Here is a 9059-nt window from a genome sequence, read left to right as displayed (position 1 = left end):
ATTTTGAAGTTGAATTCAACCACAAATACTTTCCTGCTGAGGCTTGGGATAGTTTGGAAGCTAAGTTTCTTGATTTGGTCCAAGGCCGCAGTACTGTACGGGAGTACGAAGAAGAGTTCAACCGACTCAGACGGTTCTTTGGAAGAGAGCTGGAGGATGAGTCAGTCCAGGTCCGTAGGTTCATCCGAGGCCTAAGGCCGGAACTGAAGACCCACTGCTCATCCGCACTTTCAACACCGTCGGAGAACAGGTGGAACGGGTGGCTTTGTTGGAGTCTAACTTGGCCGAAGAAGCTATGCTTAAGGCTAAGCCACAGCCTGGCCCATTGGGCAAGACTAATGATAAAAAGAGAAAATGGGACCAGGTGGACGGAGGTAGGACCTCTGGTGGCCGACCTGCGTGTTCCAAATGTGGACAGAACCATCCCGGTGAGTGCTGGAAGGCCAAGGGGGCTTGTGTTCGTTGTGGCAGCATGGACCATGGGGTTCAAAACTGTCCTCGACCGACCCGTCTGGTAGAAGCAGCACGATGACTTGTTTCCATAGTGGCCACCAATGACATTTCCAATCGGAGTGTCCCAAGCTGCAAGGAAGTCAGGGGAAGGGCCATGGAGACTCAGGCAAGGCGTCCTAAGGCAAACCAACCACAACACCGAGGGTGTATGAACTGTCACGAGACGACAGAGCTTCCGGATCTTTTGATTCGATCTCTGGTAATTTCTAAATTTATCTTTTTTTTTACATTCAAGTAGTAATGCTTGGTCTGGAACCCAGAATGGTCTAGGGGATTCTGATGGGGGTCTCTGATAGAAACCCTCATGGTCGGTGGGGTAAAAACCCACATGCTTTTCGACACATGGGCTAAACATAGTTTTGTGAGTCCGGGACTGGTCTGAAAGGGTCTGTTCTGTCTGGATGCTGGTGATAATTTTGGGATAGTGAGGGCGGCCGGTAGGCAAGCCATGAACTCACTAGGTCTCATGTCGAATATCCCAGTACAGATCCAGGGAAAGGTCTTCCCTGTGAATCTGGTCTGTGTCCACCTAAAGAATCATGAAGTGATCTTAGGTATGGATTGGTTGGGAAAGTACCGAGCCACTCTCGATTTCCATAAGGGTCATGTGCAATTGGAGAATGGACTTCACCCGGTAGAGTACCAAGGTTTGTGTCAGGCTCAAGAGAAAGTAGTGGTTTCAGTAGTTCGAGCGATTCGGATGCTGGAACAGGGTTGTCAGTCATTCTTGGCTACAGTTACAACTACAGAGCCTGACAGTTCTGGTTTTCTGTTAGACCCACGCGAGGATTCGTTGGTGTCCGAGTTCCAGGATGTGTTTCAGGCGCTACAGGGTGTCCCCCCCTGATAGGTCCGATCCCTTTCTGATTAAACTGGAACCAGGGACAGCTCCGCTGTGATACCCCCGATCGTAGATGACCGGAAATGACAGGGTCAATGTTCCTTCTCGTCCTAGAGTAAGGGCTCCCGTCTACTGGTTACCTGCATCACAAAGGACTCATGAGTAACAAGTTTACTCAGTGAGCCTAGTCCCGCACCCCAACATATATTAATAATATCTCGAGCAATCAACTTCATTTGTATGGAGTGGAAATATATTCCATAACTAATAAAAATACATATATAAATTCTATCATTCCATCGATGTGAATGTTATCTTAAACATCATCTCCACACACCCGCCATTCACTCATACTTATAATATATATATATATACTAAACCCGGAAAACTACCAAGGCTAACCGAGCCTAGCAAGGAAATAAATATAACCATCATCTCCATTAGATATTCCAAGATCGAACATCTAACGCTGCATGCAGTTACACGGTCTCCAGGGTGCGACCCCATCATCGTGTCTTCGTGATCTTGTTCCGTATCGCAGGAACAATTCACGGTAATGCGGGAATTCTCGGGAGAGTGAGTATACAATAAGACTTCACATGATTTACACTTATATATTTAATACTATACAAATGCATTAGTACTTGAGAACAAGGACTAAGGGCATCATTATTGGTGTCCCTCAGGTTGAGGCCCTTAAACGTAGGGTCCCTTAACTTTTAACTAAAAATGCTAAGAGACTTCTCTCAAGTCCCTTATTTAAGGGCCACTCTTTAGTTTTTTTAGTTAAAAGCTAAGGGACCCTACACTTAAGGACCCAACTTAAGGGACACAAATAATGATGCCCTAAGGTTTGGAATAAACCTCTATGATCATTCATAAATATTTAATAAGAGTTTACATTAAGTAAACACCTCACCAATTCAATATTTGATCAAGAGACAAGCCTATCAATCATCTACATTCAGTATTGATCAACCGTCTATCTAGACTCACCTTTTAGTCCTTGAGATTGGCTATGGTAGACTAGACACGAGCTCAAGCTAATCACATTCCACTACTGGTACACTTCAGATTCGGAAAGATCAACAGGACATGTCTGGCTGATCCAACCACTCTCCATTACATCTGATCCGAGCAAGACAAAACACTCCAATCGACCGGTTGTATAAAACTGATTCAACCATGCAGTTCATGATTCAGGACAGCTACCAAGGGAAGTTCAGAACATGTTTAGTTCAGACTAAGTTTGGTTCATACTATAACAATAGCTAAGAAGTTTCAGAACAATAATCTGATCCATCTATCAGTTCAGTCTGGTTCAGAGACAAATCGTTTCAGCTAAATGATTTAGGTGCTAGCTGACCATGAACTGGACTAATAACAATCCACATAGGCCTTAATCAAACTGATCCAGATAGGTTATTCATCAACCAATAACTGGTTCTTTTCAGAACTTATCTAAGAGCAAGTAGCTAAGGCTTACCGGCTATACTAAACTGATCAGTGAACACAACTTATCCTCTCCTTCAATCTCCACTCACACTGACCTGAGCAGCATAAAGGTTCCACAGTAGGTTTAAGATAAGAAACAGAACATGGCTTAGGCCTTAATCAGACATGAAGCTTCCTTAAAACTGATCTGATCAAACTGACTTAAAATCTTACTGGTTTAATACTTGATTACTAAGCTGTGAAGTGATCTCATGAATCTTCTAGACAATCTATTAATTTTTCCACACACCCCAGTCACTGATTCAAGGCACAAGAGGGTTAGGAAGGGTCGTCCATTCTCAGATCTCTCTTCAGAATTTTCTCTGAATTTTTCTTATGGTTTTCTTTCATATTTTCTCTCTTCTCTCTCTCTGATTTTTCTGAAAGTTTCTCTCTGATTTTCTTGTGGTTATGGACGACCAGAAGAGAGAAGGTGGTGTTTTATAACATAAGAAGTTTCTTCAGGTGAGTGTTTCACTCAGCACGAAGCAAGGCTGAGAAAGGACATGTGGAGAGCAACTTCAGCACTTCCAAACAACAAGCTGCTGTCCTTTCCCTCCCAAGAAGAAAGCTGCAAGCAGCTGGTGACAATCATGTGACTGAATTAATGAGCAAGCACAGCAAGCAGCTTGTGACTTGCATGTGCCCATTACTACATAAGCAAGCAAGCAGGAAGGTGCATGACATGTGACTTGATAAGTAAACAAGCATGCTGGCTTAGGAGGTTATGGCATTAGACGGGTCAAGATTATTAAGGAAGCTGGTTGATAATTCTGAATAATATTTCGACCAAATATTCCTTGTCCTTTGGCTCTTGGAAAATCTCGTTCAGCTTAATAAAAATTCGACCAAAATATATATAAGACTCGACCAAACTATCAAGGAATGTCTTTCGACCACAAGACAGTCCCGTCGAGACATTAATTTATCGGGTCAATTTTTATTTAAATTCTGATCGATCAATCTTCAAACTGATCTTAAAGAGTTTTCTCGACCAAAATTATATTTGCTCATGAGGGTTATTACATCCGCTGTCCAAGAGTCCATATCGAATGGCTCCGACCGAGATGGCCGAGCTAAAGAAGCAATTGGAAGAATTGCTTGACAAGGGGTTCATACGGACAAGTAGCTCCCCTTGGGGTGCACCAGTCCTCTTTGTGAAAAAGAAGGATGGTAGCATGCGTCTGTTCATCGACTATCGAGGGTTGAACAGGGTAACTGGGAAGAACCAATACCCGTTACCCAGGATAGACGAGCTGTTGGATCAGCTTAAAGGAGCTAAGTGGTTTTCTAAAATCGATTTGGCCTCGGGATATCATCAGATTCCTATAGAGCCAAACGACATTAGGAAGACAGCATTCAGGACCAGGTACGACCATTACGAGTTCGTAGTGATGCCGTTCGTTCTGACTAATGCACCTGCTGCATTCATGAAAATGATGAACAGCGTGTTCCAGGACTTCATGGATGAATCAGTGATCATCTTCATTGATGATATCCTGATCTACTCCAAGGACGAGGAATCTCATCGGAAACATTTGAGAGCCGTGCTGGAACGATTACGAGAGCACAAACTTTTTGCTAAACTCAGCAAGTGCAGTGTTTGGCAAAAGAGTATTGGGTTCCTCGGTCATATTGTTTCTGACCAGGGCGTCACAGTGGATCCATAGAAGATCAGGGCAATTAAGGATTGGCCCCGACCACGCAGTGCCACAGAAGTTAGAAGCTTCCTAGGGCTGGCAGGTTACTATAGAAAGTTTGTGCAGGGATTTGCAAGCTTGGCTCAACCTATGACACGGTTGACTGGGAAAGACGTTAAGTTCACATGGTCTGATGAGTGTACGAGATGTTTCTCCGCACTTAAGGATATGCTGACTAGCGCACCCGTCCTGGTTCTTTCGAAGGCACACCAACCTTATGAAGTCTACACGGATACGTCCATCACTGGACTCGGTTGCGTGTTGACTCAACATGGGAAGGTCATTGCCTACGCGTCAAGGCAGCTGAAGAAACATGAGGGAAACTACCCCACCCATGATCTTGAAATGGCTGCGGTAGTATTCGCCTTAAAGTTTTGGCGATCATATTTATATGGGGCCAAAGTCCAGATACTTACGGACCATAAAAGTCTGAAGTATATATTCACCCAGCCTGAGTTAAACTTAAGGCAGAGGAGGTGGATGGAGTTCGTGGCCGACTACAACCTAGACATCACTTACTATCCAGGCAAGGCTAACCTTGTGGCCGACGCCTTGAGCCGAAAGCGAGAAGACGTCGTGGTCGGAAGCGGAACGGACGAGCCGGATGAGGTGGAACACTTCGTTCGTTTAAATGCTTTGAACAGAACGGACAGACCACGGGGTTTAGAGGCGGCGAATAGAGCCGACCTGCTTACCCAGATCCGAGCGGCCCAAGATCAGGACGAGAACCTGAAGACGGTTGCTCGGAACGACCTGACTGAGTATCAAATCGCCAAGGACGGTATGATCTTAGTTCATGGTCGGATCAGCATACCCATTGATAGGAGTTTAAAGGACGAGATCCTTAGGGAAGCTCACAAGTCTAGATTCTTGATCCATCCTGGAGTGACAAAGATGTATCATAATCTCAGACAATACTATCATTGGATACGCATGAAGGTTGATGTGGTCGAATGGGTGGCAAGTGTCCTACGTGTCAACTCGTCAAGGCCGAACAACAAGTTCCGAGTGGACTGCTTTAGAGCCTACCTATTCCGGAATGGAAGTGGGATCACATCACGATGGATTTTGTGACAAGATTTCCCACGACTAGGAATAGGAATGATGCTGTCTGGGTAATAGTTGATCGACTGACCAAGTCTGCCCACTTCCTGGCCATCAAAAAGACTGATGGAGTCGACCGGAATGTGAGTAAGTACATAGACGAGATTGTGAGGCTACATGGAGTACCCTCAAGTATAGTTTCGGATAGAGATTCGAGGTTCACTTCTCACTTCTGGCAAACTTTTCAGAAAGCTTTAGGAACAAGAGTGAACATGAGTACGGCTTATCATCCCCAAACGGATGGGCAGTCGAAAATAACTATACGGACGCAGGAGGATATGCTTCGAGCATGTGTTCTCGATTGGGGTGATTCCTGGGAACGGCATTTGCCGTTAGTGGAGTTCGCCTACAATAACAGCTTCCACTCCAGTATAGGCATGTCGCCATACGAAGCTCTGTATGGACAACCATGCAGGACACCGTTATGCTGCACCCAAGTGGGGGAGCGCAGCATGATAGGCCCCGAAATCGTGGAGGAAACCACCGAGAAGATCAAGTCCGTGCGGGACAAGATAAGGGCCGCACAGGACAGACAATAACATTACGCTGACAAATGAAGGAAAGAACTGGAGTTTGCAGTGGGTGATATGGTCTATCTCAGAATGATTACCATTAAAGGTAGAGTGCGGATTTCTTGTAGAAGAGAAATTAGATCCAAGATACCAAGGTCCGTTCAGAGTCATAGAACGAGTGGGTAGTGTGGCATATAAGTTGGACTTACCATCCGAGATGGAAGCCTTCCATGACGTATTCCATGTCTCCCAACTCCGGAAGTGCTTGACGGATCGGACGTCTTAATACCAGAAATACCATCTGATCTAGGTACGAACCTAACTTTGGAAACAAGGCCGGTTCGGATCGTAGATAGGATGGAAAAAGCAATGAGAAAGAAAACAATCCAGATGGTCAAGGTCATTTTGGATTGTAATGGTCGAGAAGAGACCACCTGGGAGACGGAGGCCAAGTTTCCAAAATGGTTTGACCAGTTTGTGTTGGGTGAAACCCATGACTCAGATTCGAGGACGAATTCATTGCTAGTGGGAGAGACTTGTAACATCCCGGATTCTGAATAGGATCATTGGGACGTCCATGGTTCGAGGAAACGTACTAGTCAGGCTTAGGACATCAAGACAAGCGTTCCATGGCCAGATAAGAAGGTTAAGGACGTAAGGAAACTTAGACTTAACCTTATACAAGTCGAGAGTCTGCTAGGACGAGTAAGACGGTAGCTAGACGGATGGAACAAGTAGCTCGACCAGCTCAACGGAGTTAGGTTAAGCTCACTCCAGCTCGGCCACTACTAAGTCAGCTCCACTAGCTGAACTACTCGCTCACTCAGCTGAGGCAGCTGGGAGTCAGCTCATCTCAGCTGGATGGACTGTTCGGGTTTCGGTCCGATGGTCCGGGTCTGGGCCGGTGGTGGGCCATGGGGGTCCGGCCATGAGTCCATGGACCATTGGGGCTTGGGACAAGGCTGTGGGATAAGTCCAGAGGGATTGGGTAAGGCCTTGGGCCTCTGTTCGACCCAAACCCATGCGGTATTGGCGAAGGGACGCATGCGGCCGAGAGCGTGTAACCCTTGGCCGATTGTGCCCATCCACTGGCCAGTCATGCCTGTTCATAGGGCAACACTAACCCCCTCGTTTTCTATAAATATGGGGTCCTCTCTGTCGATTTCATTCATCCAATCCATAGTAAAAATACTTAGAGAAATTGTAGAGAGAGAGAAAGAAAGAGAGAGAGAGTTTCCGGCCAAAGCAAGGCCGTTTGTGTGGTTGTTAGGTTTCCGGCTATCTGATCGTTTGTGAAGCAACCTCCGATCAAGTATGGGAGACCGAGAGCAGGAGAAGAGCATGGAGAACCCACACGGTTCACAAGGTACGTGGTGGGCTATGGCCCCATCAGACCGAACTGACGGTCCTTGAGATTGCACCGCGGCTCTGGTCGGTCTGTTAGACCTAACCGTTTCTCCTCTTCTTGTTTCTATCCGGCCCTTTCTCTTCTTTCTGATTATACACGAAGGGTTGTGTTGATTCATTCCAAGGGACACGTCCCTAGACTGGGCCGGTCATAACCAAACCGCTAACCTAGACGCTGGTCAGTTAGACGGTCGGTTCGAATCGCACCATAGACTGGGCGGTTGGTCATGTCCCAAGAGGCACGAGTGGCCAAGGTAACGTGTTACCAAGGGTTGTGAGTTACCAAAGGTCACGAGTTCCAAAGGTTGTGAGTTGCCAAAGGGTGTAAGTAACAAAGGGTTACGGACGCCAAGAGGTACGAGGACCAAGAGGTACCAAGGACCGAAGGGGTGCATGTTCCAAACGGTGCCTGTTGAGACTGGTCGTGTCCGTTCCTTAGGGATCAGACCATGTCTTGTCCGTTGAGACAAGTACACAGTTCATCTAAGCCAGGGTAAGAGTCGCAAGGTCCGATCGGTCGTTTGGCCTAACCTGTTTGGGTGTGAGGCTTTCTCGGCCGTTGGATCCAGGCCCAAGGATGGATCAGGTAAAGAAGTCCGTTGGGCCATTGAGCTGGACTTCATCTAGGCTGGTCGCACCTAGATTCTATTTGGATGGACGGATTGGTCTTCGGGACGATCCGGACTGTTCGTGTGTTCTGTTTATCTATTCTGGACTGTCTATATAATTCTAAGTCAAGGGGTGGTTGGTTGAATGACTTAAGATTCGGTAGGCAGGTTCATATCTTTTTATAAGTATATTGTCCGAGGTTTATCTATGTTTTAGGAACCAAGCCAAGCATTGTAGAATCGACCAGTTCTATTATCGGTTATGATTAATGCTTATCTGGTTGTGGTTTCAGGAACTATGGATGGTTCTCGTCATGCCAAGGAGCCGTGAAGGCTCGGTCAGTGAAAGGCTGTGTAACTTGTGGTTAGATGATGCTAGGGATGAACTAGTGATTGTCTATCAAATGATTAAGAGGTTGTGTATCGGATCTAATGTTTCTAAGTAGTACATTTTATACACATTTATATCCCGCTGTGCTATCTGTTCAATTGTTTTAGAACCTCATATCCGAACATGACTTAGTAAATGAAAGACTTAAAATGAATCAAAAAAGCAAAGGATTGATTATATAGCAAACGGGTCCAGTTTCGTCGAGAGGCCGAATTCGGGTGTTACAAGTTGGTATCAGATCCAGGTTGATTCAAGGATATTTCGGTTATGTAGTCCACACACACGCATCCAGCTGATTCAGTCTCACATTGTACTAACAATGTCTGAATCCTTAGGCTGGGAAAAGCAAACCGGGAAAGACCCGAAGGAATAAGAAAACAGTCGGTCAGTCAAGTTAAGCGGCCGCGGACGGAGCTAATTTGTCCAGGTTACCAACCGAGCCGTCTGCGACTAACACCGGGGATGTGTTACCGACTGACCAGGCCAATC

Source organism: Brassica napus, unplaced genomic scaffold (assembly GCF_020379485.1).
Source record: "Brassica napus cultivar Da-Ae unplaced genomic scaffold, Da-Ae ScsIHWf_1551;HRSCAF=2154, whole genome shotgun sequence".
NCBI classification, from domain to species: domain Eukaryota; kingdom Viridiplantae; phylum Streptophyta; class Magnoliopsida; order Brassicales; family Brassicaceae; genus Brassica; species Brassica napus.
Note: the sequence above shows the minus strand (reverse complement) of the source record.